This window comes from Lipotes vexillifer, unplaced genomic scaffold (genome assembly GCF_000442215.2).
Source record: "Lipotes vexillifer unplaced genomic scaffold, Lipotes_vexillifer_v1.1 scaffold599, whole genome shotgun sequence".
NCBI lineage: Eukaryota > Metazoa > Chordata > Mammalia > Artiodactyla > Lipotidae > Lipotes > Lipotes vexillifer.
In genome coordinates, this window is record NW_006780550.1 from 239,249 (window position 1) to 256,948 (window position 17,700).

Sequence of the window (17,700 nt, forward strand, 5' to 3'; positions counted from 1 at the left end):
TTCCCACTCCCAACACTATTATTCAACATAATTTTGGAAGTTTTATCCATAGCAATCACAAAGGAACAAGAAATAGAAGGAATCCAGAACAGAAAAGAAGAATTAAAACTGTCACTCTTTGCAGATGACAGGACATTATCCATAGAGAATCCTAAAGATGCTATAGAAAACTACTGGAGTTAATCAATGAATTTGGTAAAGTAGCAGGATACAAAATTAATGCACAGAAATTTCTTGCATTCCTATACATAATGATGAAAAATCTGAAAGGGAAATTAAGGAAACACTACTATTTACCATTGAAAAAAAAATAATAAAATGCCTAAGAATAAACCTACCTAAGGAGACAAAAGACCTGTATGCAGTAAATTATAAGACACTGATGAAAGAAATTAAAGATGAAAGAAGCAGATGGAGAGATATACCATGTTCTTGGATTGGAAGAATCAACATTCTGAAAATGGCTTTATTACCCAAAACAATCTACAGATTCAATCACTATCAAACTACCAAGGCCATTTTCCACAGAACCAGAACAAAAAATGTCACAATTTGTATGGAAACACAAAAGACCCAGAATAGCCGAAGCAATTTTAAGAAATAAAAATGGAGCTGGAGGAATCAGATTCTCAGACTTCAGACTATACTACAAAGCTACAGTCATCAAGACAGTATGGTACTGGCACAAAAACAGAAATATAGATCAATGGAACAGGAGAGAAAGCTCATAGATAAACCCACACAAACATGGTCAACTAATTTTTGATAAAGGTGGCAAGAATATACAGTGGAGAGAAGACAGCCTCTTCAATAAGTGGTGCTGGGAAAACTGGACAGCTACATGTAAAATAATGAAATTAAAACACTCCCTAACACCATACACAAAAATAAACTTAAAATGGATTAAAGACCTAAATGTAAGACTATAAAACTCCTAGAGGAAAACACAGGCAGAGGACTCTATGACATAAATCACAGGAAGATCCTTTTTGATCCACCTCCTAGAGAAATGGAAATAAAAACAAAAATAAACAAATGGGAGCTAATGAAACTTAAAAGCTTTTGCACAGCAAAGGACAACATAAACAGGACAAAAAGACAGCCCTCCAAATGGGAGAAAATATTTGCAAATGAAGCAACTGACAAAGGATTAATCTCCAAAATGTACAAGCAGCTTATGCAGCTCAATATCAAAAAAACAAACGACCCAATCCAAAAATGGGCAGAAGATCTAAAGAGAAATTTCTCCAAAGAAGACATACAGATGGTCAACAAACCCAGGAAAAGGAAAGGATGCTCAACATCACTAATCATTAGAGAAATGCAAATCCAAACCACAATGTGGTATCACCTCACACCACTCTGAATGGCCATCATGAAAAAAATCTACAAACTATAAATGCTGGAGAGAGTGTGGAAAAAGGGAACCCTCTTGTACTGTTGGTGGGAATGTAAATTGGTACAGCCATTATGGAGAACAGTATGCAGGTTCCTTAAAAAAGAAACAGTAGAACTACCATACGACCCAGCAATCCCACTACTGGACATATACCCTGAGAAAACCATATTTCAAATAGAGTCATGTACCACAACGTTCCTTACAGCTCTATTTACAATAGCCAGGACATGGAAGTAACCTAAGTGTCAATCAACAGATGAATGGATAAAGAAGATATGGCACATATATACAATGGAATATTACTCAGTCATAAAAAGAAACAAAATTGAATCATTTGTAGAGAGGTGGATGTGCCTAGAGTATGTCATACAGAGTGAAGTAAGTCAGAAAGAGAAAACAAATACCATATGCTAACACATATATGTGGAACGTAAAAAAAAATGTTTCTGAAGAACCTAGGGGCAGAACAGTAATAAAGATGTAGATGTAGAGAATGGACTTGAGGACATGGAGAGGGGGAAGTGTAAGCTGGGATGAAGCGAGAGAGTAGCATGGATGTATATACACTACCAAATGTAAAATAGATAGCTAGTGGAAAGCAGACACATAGCACAGGGTGATCAGCTCAGTGCTTTCTGACCACCTAGAGGGGTGGGATAGGGAGGGTGGGAGGGAGACACAAGAGAGAGGAGATATGGGGATATATGTATATGTATAGCTGATTCACTTTGTTGTAAAGCAGAAACTAACACACCATTGTAAAGCAATTATACTCCAATAAAGATGTTAAAAAATAATTTAAAAGGATAACCAAAAATAAATAAATAAATAAATAATGGAGATATGGACAATAATTCAATAATAGTAGGAAAATTTATCATCCCATTGACATCAATGGACAGATCATCCAGACCGAAAATCAATGTGACAGAGATTCTAAATGACACAATAGACCAGTTGAACTTAATGGATATCTATAGGGCACTACATCCAAAAAGAACAGAATGCACATTCTTTTCAAGCATGCATGGGATGTTTTCTAGGATGCACCACAGAGTAGGTCAGAAAACAAGCCTCTAACAAATTTATGAGTATAGAAATTACTTCACGTATCTTTTCTGATGACAGTGATATGAAACCAGAAATCAACCACTCTAAGTAAAATGGGAAAATAGTAAACACTTAGGGACTAAACAGCATGTTACTGAAAATCCAATGAGACAACCATGGAATCAATGAAGAAATCATAAAATACCTCAAGACACATGAAAATGAAAACAGAACCTCACAAAACCCATGGGATGCAGCAAAAGCAGTTCTAAGTATGAAATTCATAGTGATACTTAGTGGTCTTCATCAAAAGATACATAGTGGTCTTCATCAGAAAACAAGAAAAATCTCAAATAAGCAACACAAGGTACTACATAAAAGACTTAGAAAAAGGCGAACAAATAAAACCTAAAGTCAGCCACAGTCTTCGCAGAGAGTTGCCATGGTTTCCTGCTTCAACATTGCTTGGACAGAACAGGGCCAGTTCTCGCCACCACCTCACAGCACACCCCAACTGCCCCAAGGTCCCCACTGCCACTCCAGTGCTGCACAGCCGTCACCATCACTGCCAACACTGCCTCTCCTCAGCCACCAACCATGATGACCGTTTCCCCCTCGCAGGTGCATCAGAACGACCACCAGGACTCAGAGGCCATCATCAACTGCCAGATCAACGTGGAGCTCTATACCTCCTACGTCTTCCTGTCCATGTCATACTATTTTGACTGTGATGATGTGACTTTGAAGAACTTCGCCAAATGATTTCTTCTCCAATCTCTTGAGGAGAGGGAACATGCTGAGAAACTGATGAAGCTGCAGAACCAACTGGGTGGCCAAATCTTCTTTCAGCATATCAAGAATCCAGACCATGATGACTCGGAGAAGGGGCTGCATGCAATGGAATGTGCACTACACTTGGAAAAAAGTGTGAATCAGTCACTACTGGAACTGCACAAGCTGGCCACTGACAAAAATGACCACGATTTGTGTGACTTAATTGAGACTCATTACCTGAAGGTGCAGGTGAAATCCATCAAAGATTTAGGTGACCATGTTAACAACTTGTGTAAGATGGGGACCACCAAATGTGGCATGGCAGAGTATTTCTTTGACAAGCACACCCTGGGAAACACCGATAACAAGAGCCAAGCTTTAGGTTGGCTTTCCATAACCAGAGGGGTGACTTCCCTGGTCATCAATGCAGTGCCTGCATATTTGGGTTACTTTTACCTTTTTTATAAGTTGTATCAAACATCTACAAGTTCTTTCCTTAGTACCATTCCTTCAAATAAAGTAATTTTGTACTCCCCCCCACAAAAAATACCTAAAGTCAGCAGAAGGAAGGAAATAATAAAGATCAGAGATGAAATAAAATAGAGTTCAAAATAACCATAGAATAGATTAATGAAACAAGAGCTGGTTTTTTGAAAAGATAAACAAAATCAACATACCTCTACCCAGGCTCATCAAGAAGAAACACCCTCAAAAAAAATGAAAGAAAAGAAATAACAACTGATACCACAGAAATACAAAAATCATAAAGCAATACTATGAGCAGTTATGTGTCAACAAGTTGGACAACCCAGAAGAAGTTGACAAGTTTGTAGAAACAGAAAGCCTTCCAATACTGAGTCAAGAGGAGACAGACACTTTGAACAGACTGATCACTAAAAGTGAAATAGAATATGTAATCAAAAAAACCTAAAAAACAAAAAACTCCCTCCAAACGAAAGTACAGGACTGGATGGCTTCACTGGGGAATTTTAACAAACATACAAAGAACTTATAGCTATCCTTTTCAAACTATTACAAAAAATTGAAGAGGAGGGACCTCTCTCAAATTCATTCTATGAAGCCACCATAACCCTGATAACAAAAGAAAAGAAACTACAAAACAGAAAATTACAGGCCAACATCTATTTTTAATGAATATAGATGCAACAATCCTCAACTAAATATTAGGAAACAGAATCGTACATCAAAAACAATACATAAAAAATACCACACACCATGATCAAGTTGGATTCATTCCAGGGTTGCAAGGATGGTTCAACATAAGCAAATCAATCAAAGTGATATACCACATTAACAAAAGGAAAGACAAAAGCCACATAATCATCTCAATAGATGCAGTAAAATCATTTGACAAAATTTAACATCCATCTAGATAAAAACTCTCACTGAAATGGGTATAGAGGGACCATATCTAAACATAATAAAAGTCATTTATGACAAAGCCACAACCAACATAATACTCAACAGTGAAAAACTGAAAGCCTTCCCATTAAAGTTAGGAATGAGGCAAGAATGCCCACTCTTACCACTCCTATTCAACATAGTATAGGAAGTCCTAGCCATAGCAATCAGACAAGAAAAAGGAAAAAAAAATCTATATTGAAAGGAAGAAGTAAGACTGTCACTATTTGTAGATGACATGATACTTTACATAGGAAACCCTAAAGTTTCCATACAGAAACTATTAGAACTAATAAATGAATTCAGTAAGGTTGCAGGATACAAGGTTAATATAAAGAATTTGTTACATTTTTTTACACTAACAATGAAATTTCAGAAAAGGAAGGTAAAAAACAAACAAATCTCATTTAAAATCAGATGAAAAAGAAATACCTAGGAATAAATTTAACCAAGGAGGTGAAAGACCTGTATGCTGAAAACAGTAAAACATTGACAAAGTATACTGAAGATGATTCAAAGAAATATAAAGACATCACATGATCTAGGATTGGAAGAATTAATATGGTTAAAATGACCATGCTACCCAAAACAACCTACAGATTTAATGCAATCCCTATCAAAATACTCATGACATTCTACATATAACTAGAACAAATATCTTAAAATTTATATGGAACCACAGAAGACCAAGAATTGCTAAAGCAATCATAAGGAAAAAATAAAGCTGGAGGCATAACCCTTCCAGACTTCAGACTATACTACAGAGCTACAGTAATCAAAACAGCATGGTTTTGGCCCAAAACGGACATATAGCTCAATGGAACAGAACAGAGAGCCCAAAAATAAACCCGCTCACCTGTGGTCTACTTACGTCAAAGGAGGCAATAATATACAATGGAAAAAAGACAATCTCTACAACAAGTGGTGTTGAGAAAACTGGACAGTTACATGTAAATCAATGAAATTAGACCACTCCCTCACACCATATATAAAAATAAAATCAAAACAGACCTAAATATAAAACATGACACCATAAAATTCTTAGAAGAGAACATAGGCAAAACATTCTTGGGTATAAATTGTAGCAATATTTTCCTAGATCTGTCTCCCAAGGCAAAATAAATAAAAGCAAAAGTAAGAAGTGGGACCCAATCAAACATACAACTTTTTCAGAACAAAGGAAACCATCAATAAAATGAAAAGACAGGGCTTCCCTAGTGGTGCAGTGGTTGAGAGTCCGCCTGCTGATGCAAGGGACACAGGTTCGTGCCCCAGTCCGGGAAGATCCCACATGCCACAGAGTGGCTGGGCCTATGAGCCATGGCCGCTGAGCCTGAACGTCTGGAGCCTGTGCTCTGCAACGGGAGAGGACACAACAGTGAGAGGCCCACGTACTGCAAAAAAAGAAAAAAAAAAAAAAAAACAACCTACAAAATAGGAAAAAATATTTGCAAATGATGCAACTGACAAGGGCTTAATATCCAAAATATACCAACGACTCATAAAACTCAATATTGAGGAAATGAACAACCCAATCAGAAGATGGACAGAAGACCTAAATATACATTTTTCCAAAGAAGACATACAGATGGCCAACGGACACATAAAAAGATGTTCAGCATCATTAATTATTAGAGAAATGGAAATCAAAATCACAATGATGTATCACCTCACATTGGCCAGAATGGCTATCTTCAAAAAGTCTACAAATAATAAATGCTGGAGAGAGTGTGGAGGAAATGGTACCCTCCTACCCTCTTGGTGGGAATGTAAATTGGTGTAGCCGTTATGGAAATCAGTATGGAGTTTCCTTTAAAAAACTAAAAATACAGCTACTATATGATCCAGCAATCCCACTCCTGGGTACATATCTGGAAAAATTCAAAACACTAATTTGAATAGATACATGCACTCCATTGTTCATCACAGCACTATTTTTTTTTTTTTTTTTGGCTACACTGCACAGCATGCAGGATCTTCCCTGACCAGGGATCAAACCCATGCCCCCTGTAGTGAAAATGTGGAGTCTTAACCACTGGACGGTCAGAGAAGTCCATAACAGTACTCTTTATAATAACCAAGACATGGAAAGAACCCAAGTGCCCATCAACAGAGGATTGGCTTAAGAAGATGTGAGGTATATATATATATACATACACACACACACGCACACACACACACACACACACACACACACTCTGGAATATTTATCTGCCATAAAAAAGAATGAAATATTGCCATTTGCAGCAACATGGATAGCACTAGATAATATCATACTTAGTGAAGTAAGTCAGATAGAGAAAGACAAATATTATATTCTATCACTTATATGTGGAATCTTAAAAGTAATACAAATGAATCTATATATTGAAACAGAGGCACAGACATAGAAAACAAACTTATGGTTACCAAAATGGGGGGTGTGTGTGGGATAAATTCAGAGTGTGGGATTAACAGATACAAACTACTATACATAAAATAGGTAAGCAACAAAGATTAACTGTATAGCACAGGGAATTATATTCAATATCTTGTAATAACCTATAAAGGAAACTAATGTGAAATACAAATATGTATTTGTATATATAATATATATCTAAATCACTTTGCTGTATACCTAAAACTAACACAATATTGTAAATCAACTGTACTTCAATTTAAGTAAAGAGAGAAAATCTTCAGGATCTAGGACTAGGCAACAAGTCTGTAAACTTGACAGCAAAAGAACAATCTGTAAATGGTAAAGTTGATCAATTGTACCTCTTCACAATTAGAAACTTTTGCTCTGTGAAAGACTCTCAGAAGAGAATGAAAAGACAGGCTACAGACTGGGGGAAGGTATCTGCAAATCACATATCTGACAAAGGACTTCAATCTAGACAAATTGGTAATTGCCAAAGGTTACATTTGGAAGAGAGTATAAGTATAAAGAGAAATTTCTTTAGGGTGATAGAACACTTCTGTATCCTGATTGTAATGGTGGTTACACAAATTTCAACATATGGTAATTTTATAGAACTATACACAAAAAATAAATAAAGGAAGAAAGGGAGGAAAGGGTGTCATACTATGGGTTTGACATTGTATATAAGTTACATAAGATGTCATTGAGGGAAGCTGGGTGAAAGGTACATAGCATTTAATTCATACTGTTTTTGAAAGTTCTATATGAGTATGAAATTATTTCAATTTTTTTTTTTTAAGTTCCAGTCTGAGTGTCAAGAGAAGATGTGCATTCTAGTCTGAGTTCTCTAAGGCAAACTCTCTGAATTCCAGTTTCCTCAACAGTAAAATGTAAAGAATTTTATTTGTCATACCTATCCAAAAAAAGTGTTAATAACAATTAACAATTGAGAATAAAATTGATATGAAAATACTCTGAACTGTTATGTTTTGTACAAATGTACTTTTTATGCCCTAATGACTTCGTTTATGGAAATACCTAATTCCAAGAATTGGATGTCTCTTGACATTTCTACTCCAAATGTGAAATATGTTTTTTCTCACTCAAGTTTTTGTTTAACAAGTATATCATATAGAATAAATTCCACTTGACTAGGGAGGTGGGAAATTCAAGCAAGAACATAATGTTTATTTCTTTGTTACATTTAGACTTTATTTCAAATCACAATCAGCATATATTTCAAAAAGCCATCACTTATTAGGCAGGTATAATTTAACTAAGTTATACATGCAAATATTTCTGAAATCAGATGTGGGGAATGTTTATGTCAGAATTGTTTTCCCCTTAAGAAAACACAGCTTGCTACTAATTAATTGAATAACTGATGCAAACATTCTAAAACCTGAGCTACATTTCTGCACTAGCTCCTCCCTTTTGTGTTGTTTTAGCTTTTATTTTGTGAATTATGTGAAAATGTTTGGTATACTTGGCATACTTGATATACTTGTTATTGTGTTACTTTAGATTAAAATTTATGGCCCCAGGCTTCCCTGGTGGGGCAGTGGTTGAGAGTCCGCCTGCCGATGCAGGGGACACGGGTTCGTGCCCTGGTCCGGGAAGATCCCACATGACGTGGAGCGGCTGGGCCCGTGAGCCATGGCCTCTGAGCCTGCGCGTCTGCAGCCTGTGCTCCGCAACGGGAGAGGCCACAACAGTGAGAGGCCCGCGTACCACAAAAAAAAAAAAAAAAAAAAAAAAAAAAAAAAAAAAAAAAAACAATTATAACCCCAACTTGATCCATCCCTTGTGTAAACACAGTCATAAAAAAAATACATTCTACAAGAACTGAAACTTAAGCCAAATATTCCTTTAAATCATTGTTCAGCCCTTTTCCTACTGGACTGTGCTGATTCCTGAATTTAGACTTGAGGGCTGAAAGCCAAATAAGTCAATCATTTTACTTGGAGGAAAATAGACCCCTTGAGCATCAGTGGCAGAACTTATTTTCTGACTAGCAATTCATTCACAAGAGCAGGTTTCACTTTGTGACCTAATTTCAATAATGAGTCTATTAAATTTATTACAAATTTGCAAAAGAAGCTCAATGTTTCTAAATATAATTTTGTAATAAATAAAATAGCTACATAATAAAGGCTTTCTTTTTAATTAATGAAATTACAAAAGTTTCCACTCCATACCCTCATTAGTTTGTCTGGATTGCTGTAACTGCACTAAATTTATTGTATGTGCCAGCGAAACTCCTCAGGTTTTCTATTGCCCATTTTCAAATGAAACCTCTCTTGCATCTCAAATGTAACATAAAATATCAAAAATAAAACATTAATACATCTATATAACATATTTACAGTTGAGATCATCTCAATAAAATATTTCCACCTTTTATTAGAATATTCAACTCTCATTTACATACAAGTGGTATTACTATCCACTATAATTTTGTCATATTCTAACTGACCTCATGGATGAGTTTTTCAATTATATTTCCAAACTTATTTGCTATCACTCTCTTTTGTGATTACTCATCACATCCTCAACATGCCTCAAACTTTCCCTTGTCTGGAAAGATACTTTCTCCCTTACTCAGATACTTGGATATTATTAATCCTTCAGAACCCTACTTAAAAGTCTTTCTCTGCTCCCTTTCATCCTCACCCAAATTAGAAATAAATCTTCTGCCCTCTGTACTTCTATAAGCATTATAGATACGTGTATATTGTCTTTGTTTTTTGACTATGATTCTCTCAAGGAAGGGAATATCTTCTTCATCTCTGTGTCTCTTATTGTACCTAGCACAGTGCCTAATACAAAATAGGAGCACAACAATTGCTTGAAAATGAAAAAAAATAGTCACTCTTTTAACCAAGTTCATTATTTTTATGATGGCAGAAGCTAGAATAAAAAGGCCTTTCTCTACCAATAGTGATATATGAACTGGCAAAGAAATGCCAGTACAGGGTGAAATATAAAGGTGTGATATAATTATTTTTAAAAATATTCCCAGAACATAAAATTCTTATAATAGAATGGAAATTCAAAATCATATTCCAAAGGCACATACAAATTATTTTGGGATTACTTAAGCCACTCCTTCCCTCTGTTAGCATGAATAACTGATAAATGGCCACAAAACGTATAACCACATGATTGAATATAATGCAGAAAAGGCAGCAATACTCCCATTGAACCAAATCAAATCTGACCAATAGTTTTAATACCTCTGTAAAAAAACAACCCTTCCATATCCAAATTGAACACACAACAAAACTAAATCAACATAGAATGATTGATAATGCAATTGCAATTTTTATGCTGTTCATAGAAAATTTCACCAATAAGAAATTAATATTTAATGTAATGAAACTATAAGATTCCAGTAAATACCGTATGAATTTTACTTTGAAATTTATTTTTAATTACAAAGTATTATTCCATAAAAAACAAGATAATTCAGTTAATAATGACATATATTAAATAAATAACATTATACTAAATGAAATAAGTCAGACAGAGAAAGACAAATACTGTATGATATCACTTATATGTGGTATCTGAAAAAGGAAACAAACTAATGAATAAAGCAAAAAAGAAGCAGACTCACAGATATATAAAACAAATTATTGGTTACCAGTGGGGAGAGGGAGGGGAAGAGCAATATAGGGGTATTGGGGATTATATGAAATCATGTGTGTGAAACTTTTGAAAATTGTAAAGCACTATAGAATTTTAAAAATCTTTCATTCAAAAAAATTAAAAATTAAAGAAATAACTGAATCGTTTAGAAAATTTTGACTTTTAAACATGCAATTATATTTTCAAACTGTCACCTACAGTCACTCTGGACTGATCCAGAATAGGTCTTTGAGTAGGCTTCAGCAAAGCGAACATTTAACAGCTCAATGAATAGACCTTAAATGAAGTTCACATTGTACCAGAGAACATAGAGTGACAGTGACAGAGAAATGCTCTGACTGAAATGTAACATGAATGTTTTAAAAAACATCAGATTTATATCTAAATGAGTGTTATTCCCTTCAAAATTTTTGCCTTGGGTTATGATATACATGCTAAACTATTTTTCCACTGCTCAAAGCATTTCAGAAACCCTCTTCAGGAATTGCTTCCAGATTGGGTTACCCATTTTTTTTCAACTGATGATGTAGAAATTTGTCTGCTGCTTTACTAACACTTTTAGCTGTTCCATTAACAGAGTGTAGGGCAAGGTCTGGTGAAAGAAGGAAAAAAACAGCAGACAACCAGATGAATATGTGTAATTTTCCACTAGGAAGGATAGGGATAATTGCATTGTGGAGCGTATCACTGCAAACTAATTTGTAAATTTGTTATTAGTTAGTGTCCTTTGCACTTGACAGACTAGTCAAACTCCAGTCAGCTATACCAAATTTCTAGTGTTGCTGACTTTTTGCTAGTGATACAGAGAAATAGTCTCTTTTTATGTGATTGGCCAATTGACTAGAATGATAGATGATCATTTATCACCTCTATTTTACTATCTGTGACTCAAACAAGAGCTTTTAGACTTTCTTAGAAATGGATGATACCTTAATTAAACGTTAAATGGTTTGTACAAAGAGCAGTTCCACATTACTAGAAGTTTTCAAATGAAGATTAAACAACCACTTGACAAGGATATTGAAGAGAGCATTTCTGCCTGAGGTAGAGAATTGTATCATATGAACTTCAAGATTTCTTCCAAATCTGAAACTCAGTGATCTTCTATTCAATTTAGTATTTATTAATTTTTCTCTTTCTCACAACACTCTCATTCTCTCTGTGTCTAGTTTGTTTCAGTTTCCATCCTAACAGGCAAGCTCATTAAAACCCAAACATGTAGACTCTATAGCTACATGAGCGATTTTAGAAGAACACCTCTGCTATGGTCCCAATGACAAAGCTACCTGTGCTCAACATGGAAGGACTACAGTGAAGAAGTAAGCAGAACATGATGATGGATAAACTGGATATCTTCCCAATATCCCCAGCAGGTCTTGGGGATGGGGTCATTAAATTATTTTAGTTGAATTCTTAATGAATTTAAAACATCTATATTTAAGTATAAATACAAAATATTTTTAATCCAAATAAAAAGCACTATTTTGAATCAGTTCTTAATTATCCTAAATGGAGCATGAATAATCTCCAAAGGTGACCATCTAAAAGTGACTTGTACTTGGCCTTTGAAAGGTATATTATTCTTATCTTTAAATATATATGGCTCCAACATCCTAGGACTCTACTTTAGGTTGAACAATGAATCAAAACTAAAAAGGGCTATATCTTAAACTTCCGCATCTTGACCTCTGGTTCAACTATTTACAGCCACTCCATTCCACCCTGCCAATAAATTACTACACCTTTCAAACTGATGGAAAGCAACAACCAAAAGCAGAGGTGACCTCTCTCCCTAAACATTCTGGTTTACATATTCCCTTGCAAGTTCATACTTCCCTTTGAGCAAAAAGTTAATAGAACTTCAAGGACCTTTCCTTCATGTCTTCACTGGGCTATGCTAATTCAAGACCATACTCTTGTAAAGTCAATACTTAAGCAAAATAGGTGATAATGTCAATAAAAATTTGAGTGCAAGATTTTCCAAGAGCAATATGGATAATATAGATATGTTTAATTATATTTAATGCAGTAGTTAAGACACTAGTTTGAGGTCACCATGTTTTGCTAAATAAGGAGTTGGGCTAATCAGGGGTCATCAACTCTGGTTACACATGAGAATCACCTTGGTAGCTTTTAAAAGTATATATTCAGTGCCCCTTCCCCAATTTCAGATTTTATTGGCCTGTAAATGTGCAGCCAGCTATGGTAGAGAATCACTAGGGAGATTATCCGTGAGGAGATATCATAATTCTCTAGATTTATGTGACTATGTTCTTTCTTACTAATACTGATTCTTCACTATAGATATACTAACATTAAAGCAATTCAACTGAATAATTTAGTCAAATGGAACCTGCTATAAAACCAAAAAGAAGATTCTTTTAAAATAATTTATCCATATTGGTTTGCTGCCCCTCCCCACCACATTTCCTTTAATAACATTGACAGCTCTTATTTGCATTATAATATGATACCAAAAATTACCATATTCTAAACATAATGGAATTAACACAGGATTTGAAAACAAAAGATTTGAGTTTGACTCATTTCCAGACTATGTAATCTTGGGCAAGTCTTTTAAGCATTCTGCACTTCAGTTATGTAACATGAGGTGATATTCCTATTTATCTCACTGGGTTATGAAGATCATATTAGATTAGTTATAAGACAGACAGTTAGTTAGAGACAACCATGAACTATTTTCTGAGATACTAGCTGAATGCTCCATCAGGGGCTCCTATGACACTAACCAGCTTTGTTGGGAGACCAAAGAGTGACTCAGTTGTTGTTGACAGTTGATATTTTGGTACAATCAGTCTCCTAAAAAACTGACCCAAATTAAACTAAAAAATGAATATTTAATCAATTTTTTTTAATTTATGTTAAAAATCATCTTTCCAAAAAAGACAGGCTCTCAGGCTGGCAAATCAGTACAGTCTCTCAATTTATTACTGCTACTAATAATATATTTACTACTTACTAAGTTCCAGGCACAGTGCTAGATGCTTTATGATTATTACTTTATTTTATACAAGACTATGAAGTATTATTATGACTATTTTAAAAATTAAAACAAAAACACCTGAGGTTCAGAGAGTTTAAACAGTTTTCCCAAGGTTACACAATTATTAAATAATAGAACTGATATTCAAATTTTATGCTGCAAATGTCATGCTTATAACCATTACTTTCCAGAAGTTTGCCTGCTAAATACCTGTAAAATAAAAGTTTAAAAATGAAAAAAATTGTATTATAGACACAGTTTTAGTACAAAGAAGAGTTGCATATGATTTTTAGAATCAAATATAGAATATTTTTATACTTCCTAATGCTGAATAAGTAAACATTTTTCTTGAACATTTCTTATTTGTCCAGGTGGAAATTATCCAGCTCAAGTACAGCCCCATCATAGTTTGACTCATCAATCTCTAACTCTGCCTTCTCTTCCTACCATAACAAGATGGCATGTTAGGAAATGTCAATGAATTTTATTTTCAAGATATAAATATAAACATAATTTTCAACATCTGTATACTTTTTACCCTTACTTCCATTCCCACCAATAAAAATTATTAAGTGTGATATACATGTGGAAAGGCATAAATTAAAAGGTCTGAACCAGTATTTATCTTGATCTTCACAATATGCTGCTTGTTCTTAGAAGCATATCTCAGTAGTCAGGAATAGTGTGATTTCCAGAAGTGGATGACGATGATTAACAGGGCCTAGATTTAGAACTAGAGATGATCTTTGGGGTGTGTCAGGCCCCATCAGTCTCCACCTTTTCCAGCTACTTCTCTCTATAAGTATAAAAACTTCAAATCGCAGGTTCAACACCGTTCAATACATTAGTAACACATTATCAGTGACAGGTAGAATCTAGACCTAGTTCTCTTATTCTCAGCCCTAAAACCGGTATTCTTAGTCCAAATTCAGGGCCCACATGAGTCCTCCAACATGTTGCTCTCCCTTCAGAGAACCCTCTTCCCCCAAGCTTGTATTACAATTTTCCAGTCCTTTTGCCTTATCTTCCTGAATATATCCTTTACATTTCTTTGTTTACAAGCAACAGGAAGTAAATCTGGCTAACTTAGGCAAAATAAAATTAATTGGAAACATATTGTTTCTTCACAGAAATCACCCGAAGCCTGGAAAACCAGGTTTAGAAATCAGCAAGAAGAAAGGCAGCTAAAGGCTAAGAAGATGTAACCATAGGAATAGGAATTCTCTTATAGCAAAAGAGTATGCACTGGACCCTCTGCTGGAATAGAATAGATTCAAACTTGTCTTTTTGCAATTCCCTTCAAGCTTGAAATTCCAGGAAAGTAGTGTTAAGTTGGCATAATTATGATCACTATTTCATCCTTTGGTTAGGGGAGGAAGTGGGACCTGATTACAGAAGATGCAATGGAAAAGAGGTAATTCCTCATAATGAAATTAAAATACTAATTAAGTAAAGGAAATTAATGCTGGGCAACCAAAACCATCAAATGCCGATGATGCTGAATATTTTCCAGCTTCCCACTTATCACTTGACAACACAAGTATTGTCTCTGCCCTGCTACTAAGCATCACCCATCAAATCACACTCAAATCAAGCTCATTTGTTATGCACCCTTGGAAAGTGTGATTTCAACTTCAAGCCACACATTTAGGGCCTACTTCTAGGATCAGAGCCTGGTCCTGCTCCATCTTTAGTTTGCATGCAGAAACCAGCCATTGAGGTCTCACCTCACAGGTGGAAATCGTCAGATATGACAGGCAGGGAATACAGCCCTTTAGACTCTGAAGTTCAATTCAGAAGTAAGTAAGAGAAAGACAAATATCATATGCTATCACTTATATGTAGAATCTAAAAGAAAAAATAGGGTACAAATGAACTTATTTACAAAATAGAAGTAGACTCACAGATGTATAAAAAAAACCTTATGCTTACCAGTTGGTAAGGGGGTGAGGGAAAAATTGGGAGATTGGGATTTACATATACACACTACTATATATGAAATAAGTAACTAATAAGTACCTATTGTATAGCACAGGGAACTCTACTCAACACTCTGTAAAGGCCTGTATAGGAAAATAATCTAAGAGAGTGGGGATTTATATATATATATGAACTGATTCACTTTGCTGTATACCTGAAAGTAACACAACATTGTAAATCAACTGTACTCCAATAAAAATTCAAAAAAAAAAAAAAAAGAAACAAGCCATTTAGGTCTCAGCAAACCTCACAGGTGGAAATCATCAGGTATGACAGGCAGCTAAAACAGATCCAGTCCTTTAGACTCAGTGAAGTTCAATTCAGAAGTAGCTTCCAAATAATATGGTAATAGATAATAGAAAACATTTCTTTGGCGAGCCATAATTGTAAGTTATAATGTTTCTCAAATTATGGTCTGCTTACCACTGGAATAAGAATCACCAAAAGAGCTTGTTAAAAATTAAAAGACCTGTGCTTTTCCCCAAACATAATGAATCAAAATTTCAGATCATAGAATACAGTAATCTGAAATTCTAATATATACCACAACTTATTTCTATGTACACTGAAGTTTAAGAATGGTTAACTTGAGGTTATTTGCTTATAAGACAATAGTAATTCCCAAAAGTCCAGCTGAGCAGAAAAAAGGGATTCATGAGGCTAATACAAAAATCAGAGTAGACAATCAGCAAGTTAACATGGACTTGGCTACTGTCCTGGAGTTCAGAAAGGAGAACTCCAGGGAAGAAGGGGGAATGGACAGAAACAAAACAAAAATCCAGTCCTAGCAGACTGAAGGAGAAGGCAAGGTACCAAGATAGGGACTCAGGCTCAGAAAATAATTAGTGAAAATGGGTTACCAGAATGGCAAAATGGGGACAAAGTGAACAAATCACAAGAGCATTTATCCAAAGGATCATAATTGCAGGTCCAAACAAGTAGCATGAGTAACTTGATATTGAATCACAGAGTGATAAGATGGCAATTTTTAAAGCCTTATATTCTAAAATCAATGTTTCCAGGCTAAGCCTGCAGGTGAGAACAGTGGTCCCAGCTTTGGCACTAGGAGGACTAAGGATGATTGAGATCAAGCAGGAATCAGAAAATGATAAATGGTAAATTTCTTTCCTGAAGCAATTATTTATGATGGCTTTTCTAGAAAGTCAATCTTTTACCTTCACAATGAGGGATAATGAATCGGTTTGCTCACCTATTCATTACAGGCATAAAGAAATAGAAAAAAAAGATGAATGAAAGTAAAATGAAGCACACAGAACAAGGAGAAAAGAAAACAGTGAAAAGAAAAGGAACAAGATAAAGTATGAGAAATTTGGAAAGAAAAGGAAATTACTTTGCAAGCTTCCTATAGGAGGCAGTAAAGCAAGACCAGTGGAACTTTAAGAGGGGGAAAAGTATTTCAGCTGCAAAAAATCAACATAGCTTTATGAGACCAATCAACATAGAAGAATTGAATAAAATTTCATGGCAGGAAAGAGATTTAGATAATAGTGAATGATTGTTGGAACACCCTGTGTTGGTGGTCAGAACAGAACATATTCTCACATGATTTACTTATATATACAATGAAACAAGTTATATGTGATTCATTATGAATGCTTAATTTCATGCTTAGTAAATTCTAGTTATAATCACGTTCATACAGCCTATGTATTGCTATTCTTCAGTATTACTCTTCCACATTACTTACTTACTTGCTTACTTACTTAAGGTCCTAGTTTTAAAATCTTGAAAATTTATTGATTGTATCCTACAATACTATCAAATGTCTTGTTTTGAATACCACCCCCCTTAAAACCAAGATCATTCAACAAAGAAAGAATAGTCTTTTCAACAAATGGTTCTGGGACAACTGGATATCCACATGCAAAAGAATGAAGTTAGACTCCTGCCTTACAACATATACAAAAATAACTCAAAATGGATTAAAGATATAAATTTGAAAGCTGATGCTATAAAACTCAGGAAAAAACATAAGTGTAAGCTTTCTGACTTTGG

The 17,700-nt window shown here is 34.9% G+C and overlaps 1 pseudogene; it reads left to right on the forward strand.

The window, feature by feature from the left end:
• The first annotated feature begins 3,004 nt into the window (after positions 1-3,004).
• On the forward strand, positions 3,005-14,117 carry LOC103069538 (ferritin heavy chain pseudogene; annotated as a pseudogene).
• The last annotated feature ends 3,583 nt before the right edge of the window (positions 14,118-17,700 follow it).